The sequence below is a fragment of the Dasypus novemcinctus genome, chromosome 5, assembly GCF_030445035.2.
Source record: "Dasypus novemcinctus isolate mDasNov1 chromosome 5, mDasNov1.1.hap2, whole genome shotgun sequence".
Lineage (NCBI taxonomy): Eukaryota > Metazoa > Chordata > Mammalia > Cingulata > Dasypodidae > Dasypus > Dasypus novemcinctus.
Window position 1 is genome coordinate 31,974,683 of NC_080677.1, and position 6,000 is coordinate 31,980,682.

Here is a 6,000-nt window from a genome sequence, read left to right on the forward strand (position 1 = left end):
AGTTTTAGCTCTTGCTTTAAAACAGGCTCTGAGGAAGATGGTACTATGAATCATCCCTATTTTGCAGCTGAGAAATGTGAAGCGCAGAGAGGAAGCACATACACAAATGAGAGTCGGGATTCAATCCTCTCCCTCTGGCTCTAAAACCATATACACTTGTGAGCTGGGAGAAAGGTGGCAGACCCTAGGTTCTGAGCCTTTCCTTCCAAAACCTCAACCTGGGGTTTTTGCCAAGGACTTTTCTCCTCCTCACTCCCAGATGAATTAGGCAGCGGAAGGGAACTAATGTCAGGCCACTTACTTTGGGCATGAAGGAAGAGTGAAGAAAAAAATAAATGGTTCTAACCATTTGAGTGAGTCCTGGAGAAAGCCTGCACGCCTTGTCTGCCTTTGGGGTAAGGATCCGAAGCTGGGCAGCAGGGTGTGCGTGGCCCAGGGAGAGGTGTGGGGCTCAAGAGGCTGGAGCCCCTTCAGGGCTGTGGGGTAGGAGAACTAGCTGCTCTGCCCAAAGAGGTGAGAAGGGACTTCAGGGCCTGAATTCCAAGATACTAGGACCGTCACTGCAGCAGGGGACTCTGGAGACCCTAAAGGAAAAACCAGTCCCTCTTTAACCATCACTATCCACTGAGACCCCGAGTATCTTTCTGGAAGTGTTTCCCAGCCACTTTATTTATTTATTTATTTATTTATTTATTTTATTTCTCTCCCCTCCCCCCAGTTGTCTGCTCTCTGTGTCTTCTTCTATCATTATCAGCAGCACCAGGAATCTGTGTTTTGTCTTTTTGTTGCGTCATCGTGCTGTATCAGCGCTCCATGTGTGCGGCTGCACTTTCTTTCACGCTGGGCAGCTCTCCTTACAGGGTGCACTCCTTGTGCATGGGGCTCCCCTACATGGGGGACACCCCTGCATGGCAGGGCACTCCTTGCACTCATCAGCACTGCGCATGGCCCAGCCACTTTAAAGTTCCTGGGGCTCACAGCCCCTTCACATATCTGGCAACCCTCTCCCTAGAAAAACGCCCAGATGCACTGAAGTTGCTTACAGTTTCTGATGTTCTCCCACTCCCTACATCCTCTCAAAAGCCACCATACCCCAGGCACAATTGCCTGATCCATTAGAGAGGGGGGGTCTGGCTTTACCAGGGTGGTTTTTTAAATATGGCAACTGCCTCCCTCAAACTGTCCTTCAGGATTGATTGACCCAAGGGCCAAAACCTGAGGCTCAGACCAGGGCTGCCCACCAGCAGCCCATATCTGCCCCCCTGGCCTGGGTACATTCTCTGGCACCTGCATTTGCCTCCACTCAAAATCTCTAGGCCCTGGCTGGAGGCCCCTGGGGGAGGAAATGGCTTGACTGTTGCTTCTAAAGAACGAGAGCTTAGGTTTGGGCTGTACAACCCTCCAGATCAGGAGTAAACACTGGAGCAGAGAAGTGGCTGGTTATCATCATAAAGCCATTGCATACCACGAGTTCCTTTCCTTGCATTCCGAGGGAAACTGGTTTTTGGTTTTGCTTTGTCTTTTAAAACTGTTATATTTCCCGGGTGCAAACTTTCCGAGTGCTGGGACCACCTAGGGCCGGGCCAGCCTGACCACCCTCCCCCCACGAAGGGGCGCCCCTCACTCTCACCCCATCCCTGGAAGAGGGGACTCGCCCACTGCGGCGCCAGTCAGGGTGGCCCGACCAGGGGGTCGGGAGCACCAGTCCCGGCGGAGCCGTTAGCCGGGGGGAGCTTTCGTCTGCGTCTTAACCCGGCCCCCAGTGCTCCCTGCCCGCGGCCGCAGTCTGCGAGCTCTCTCACGGTAAGTCTGTCCCTCTCTGTTCTCGGCCAACGCGGGGGCCGCAGCCCCTTCGCCTCTCCCTGCCTGGCCTCGCGGGGCCCAGGGACGCCAGGACGCCGGCCTGGAGCGGGCGGAGGAGTCGGTCTCCCAGGGCTAGGACGGGAGAACCGCCCTTGCGCCCCCACCTCCGGCGAGGAAGTCCAATCGCTCGGGGCAGCCCAGCCTCCCCCGCCCGCAGAGTGGAAAAACTCTTGTCAAGGACTGAGGACTGACTTTTTATGAAGCTTCTTTCTGATCCAGACTCGCCCCCTTCCTCTCATTGAGCACAGTGGGGTGCAATCGCTCCCGTTATCCAGGGGGACAGCAGGTTCTCAGAAAGGGTGAGGACCCCGCCCAGGGTCACACAGCTGGCAAGTGGCCGAGCCGGGATTTTAACCCGTCCACCGAAGGCCAGATCCTCGCCCCAAAGGGAGCGCTGCGTCCCGAGGGCCCAGGACCACGTTCCTAACAGCGCAGACAAGTGGGGTGTCTTGGCTATGATTTAAAGACCCGGAAGGGGCCTCCCTTCCTGGGTTTGTTGGGTGGGTGCGGCCGCGGCCTTGGAGCCCACTAGTGCCGTTACCGTAAGTCTCCAAGGAGAGGGGCACTCCGGGAAGGGTGGTTAACAAGCAGGAAGGGCCGCAGGGCGCCGCGACGTGGAGGGACTGTGCGCTCGCGGCGGCGAAGCCTGGCCTGGAGTGTGTGCGGGTGCGCGCGTGCCCGCGGCGGGGGGTCCCCGGAGGCGCGGTCCCAGCCAACCTGCTCCTGGCAGTGGAAGGAGCGCGCGAGGGTTGCCCGCCCAAGAGAGCTAGGCTTCGCAGGCCCGAGACAGGAGCGCACGCACGGGCTGGGCCCGGGCCAGGCGTTTCAGTCCTTTCCGTCCCCACACCCCCGGGACTGAGCCAGGCGAGGCCGGGAGCCCCCTGAGCGTCCTTTTTCCACCAGGGAGCCGGCTGACCGCCCGGTCCTGTCCCCGCGACCCCTTTCTGCGCCCCCCACTCTCCCCCGCCCCTCGCGGCCGTGGTGACAAAGCACAGCTCCCGAACTGCTGTCTTGGTGCGCCCCCCACTGCCGGCCGCCAGAGGCGGAAGCCGCGGCGCGTCCCAGCCTCTTAGAGGGCTCCAATCCCGCGACTCTGCCCCGAGCCGTGGCCCCAACTCCCCATTCCCCAAGGGCAGCCGGCCCCGGCTGGATCGGGAGTCCCACCTCGCCCCATTCACCTGCCCTCAGAGCTGGGGCCTGGGAACCGGACGACGGGTGGCGAGCCAGGGCCCCTCAACTTTGAGTTGAGCAGAAGCACCCGCTCCCTAGGTCGCAGCCTGGATGGGAGGGGAGCGTGGCAGGAGGGGTGCTTAGAGATTCCGGGCGTTAGCCAGTACGCTCAGCAACAGCCCAACACATGCGTTGACTCTATTTATTGTGACTCAGAAATCCAAACCACTAGGTAGGTCCTGGACCCTCGCGTCTCCGCAGCCCCTGAGAGGAGTCTTTCCCGGGGTCTCGTTTGGTTCTGAGGCCATTTTGTAAACAACCACGGCCTCGCGCGACGCTTCTCAGGTTCTCTATAACAGTGGTTCTTCTGAGTAGGGTCCCAGCATCACCTGGGCTTGCCTTAGAAATGCAAATTCTCCGGCTCCACTCTGGACTGTGCTCTGGACCCACTGACTCTGAAACTCTGAGGGTGGAGCCCAGCAATCTGTCTTTTTACTAGTCCTCCAAGTGATTCCCATGCCTGCTCAAGATGGAAAGCTGCTGCCCTGTGAATTTCCTCATATTGGTTTCTCAGTTCCCAGGAGTCTCTACTCTGTCTGGCATGGCTTTTTTTAAATGTACCTTTTTTTAAAAGCCTCCGGTGCAGAGTTAATGCATCTCTTGCCCATGTTTATTCACCCCAGTTGTTTCCACTTTATCACCTCCTTGTGCATTTAATCCCTAATGATGTCATTATCTAATTTAGCTCCTCACTGGTCTTCTCATTCACCCACTGACTAAGGACATGGAAAACCTGCCTCACTCAGTGGCAGATTAGAAACTGCTGTGAAACTGCAGCAGCTGGAACAGAGTGGAAAATTTGCCCTCCGCAGAGATTTCTCTCCCAGAGGGGGTAGGAGGCCCTGAGATGTCACCGGCTTGCTGCTTCCAGAGTGGAGATCTTTTATATCTGGATACCCATACCTCTCTCCCAACCTGCTGGAGAACAAATAAAATGGAAAGAAGGGCCTTGGGACTCATTGAGGACAAGGAAAGGTGAGTTGGTTTGGGCGTGGAAATAGGTTTTCTATGGGCCACCAAGGGCTACTGTCAGAGATCCAAGAGGGTCCTGCCAGCACCTCTGGCCTGCAGGGTCTTAGGCTCTGGATATATAAGTACTTTTCTTTTAGGCTATCTCAAGATGGGGATTTAGGCATCTGCTGTGGCTTCAGTAGGAGCCACGTAGCCATAGATATAAATGCTTTTTCATTCCATCAGATTTTACTAGTATCAGACATACTTGGGATGCTATTTAATAAAAATTACAGCAAAAGTTATAAATTTTCAGCATGGGGCCAAGGTATCACCTAAAACCCAAGAATGAAGATATCTATAAATATATTCTGTGTGTTAGATACTCTTGGAAATACATTTTGTACATATCATGTCACTTAATCCTCATAAGTCCAAGAGGTAAGTAACTATAATTAGCATCCTCATTATCCCCATTCTACAGATAGTGAAACTAAGTCAGAGGGGTTCAATACTTGCTCAAGATCACATAGCCTTAGTAGCAGAGCTGAGAGTTGATCCCAGCAGAGTGCTGCCAGAGGCCAGGCTCCCAGTCACTAGGCTCAACCCCAGTCTGTGGGAAGCAAACCGGCAATGCCCTGTCACTTCAATTGACTGATTTCATTACCAAAGGTGGCTAAACTAGTTTAAGCCCTGGAAAAATACTACATCTTTACCAGGCATCACTGCTAGTGGAAACAATTAACAATTACGTAGTCTTTTCTGATTTAGGTAATATTTTCACACCCACTGTCCCATCTGATACGACAATCCCATGAACTAGATAGAAGTTAGTCTTATAATCCCCATTTTATAAAGATGAAGAAACTGAGTACCCAGAGGAGGAAGTGCCTTCCCATGACCACTCGGCTAATGAATAGCAAAGCAAGGGACACTGTCACTTCTTGGTTTCTTAGTTTTCTGTCATTGTCACTTCATACACATATTCACGTGTCATCCTATCAATCCTCAGCAACCATCTAGTAATCTAGGCTGTTCCAAAGCACGTCCCTGTGCAATATTTTTTTGCTCCTCCCCAGAAGGTAAGACAGACCGGAGTTCTTTTCTGTTTCCAGAGGATGAATTCAAAATTTGGAGAATTCAGAGGACTTGACCAAGGCCATGGAGCCAGAACAAAGATCAAAGTCTCAGACTCTGCACGGAGCAGGAGTATGAATTTTGTAGAGAATTCTACAGAATGAGTAAAGTATTCATAGTCTCCAACAGACACAATAAGGAAAGAAAGACAGATGTGAAAGGCTACCCACAATTCACAAGTATACATAACAATGTGTTGCTGATGGCAAGTTTTTATTATAATAATGGTCTTAAAGTTGTTTCATAATTTCCATTATTGGCAATCTGTCAACTTCAGAATGTTTTCCTAATTATTCCCAAGTCAGCTTTACTGTTCTTGGAAAGAATTAGAAGAGGAAAGAAAGGTCACTGTTTTAAAAATAGGCATGGAAAGGGCCATAAGTAACCCGGAGCCAGGACTGAAGGCTGCCCTGGTCTTAGAGCCTGAGGAAGGGGTCCAAGCTCTGTCACAAGGGGGAACAGTCAAGTCATGATTTTAATCCTAAATACAGTCCTTCAGCAAATGAAGAGCCAGATTAACTCCAAAAACTTGACTCATTTTCCTGTTATTGGGACCTTCCTTCCATCCCAACCCTCATCTTTTCCCAATACAGGCAATAGGAAAGAAAGAAGGGAGAAGAGAAAAGGCTCACCATGTGTGCAGGCTCTGAGCAAAGTGCGTGATGTGCACTTTCTCATTTAAACCTCACAGCAACCCTCAGAGGGAGGTAAAGGCCTCTCCATTTTACAAATGAGGAAACCGAGGCTTAAAGGGATCAAGTACCTTTCCTAAGGACACACAGATAATAAATGGGAAAGCCCAGGCTACATGACTGGAAA